Source organism: Myotis davidii, unplaced genomic scaffold, assembly GCF_000327345.1.
Source record: "Myotis davidii unplaced genomic scaffold, ASM32734v1 scaffold164, whole genome shotgun sequence".
Lineage (NCBI taxonomy): Eukaryota > Metazoa > Chordata > Mammalia > Chiroptera > Vespertilionidae > Myotis > Myotis davidii.
In genome coordinates, this window is record NW_006296417.1 from 967,053 (window position 1) to 967,472 (window position 420).

The 420-nt window shown below is 55.2% G+C and overlaps 1 protein-coding gene across 1 annotated transcript in view; it reads left to right on the forward strand.

Moving 5' to 3' along the window:
- Positions 1 to 420, forward strand: part of LOC102767618 (proprotein convertase subtilisin/kexin type 6) — a 72,214-nt gene that overhangs the window by 70,989 nt on the left and 805 nt on the right. The window lies entirely within an intron of this gene.

Below are 420 nucleotides of genomic sequence, written 5' to 3' on the forward strand. Positions count from 1 at the left end.
GGAGGACGAGAGGACTACACAGGTAATCCAGGGGCACGGCCTGCCTCTTGCGAGGACTGGTTTTCCCCAGTTTTCTTTCTTGTTGCTTTGTTTTGTGAATCCTCCCCTGAGGATATCTTCCCATTGACCTTTACGGAGAGCGGGAGAGAAACATCGACGTGAGAGAGACACATCCATGGGCTGCCTCCTGCACGCGCCCCGACCAGGGCCCGGGCCGGGGAGGAGCCTGCAACCGAGGTACGTGCCCTTGACAGGAATCGAACCCGGGACCCTTCGGTCTGCAGGCCGACGCTCTATCCACTGAGCCAAACCGGTTAGGGCAAAATTTATTTTATTTTTTTAAATGAAAGGCAGGATCTCCAGCACAGTGGGCCTGGCTCTAGCTCTCCATCTCACGAGAACACTTTTAGCTCCTGGTTC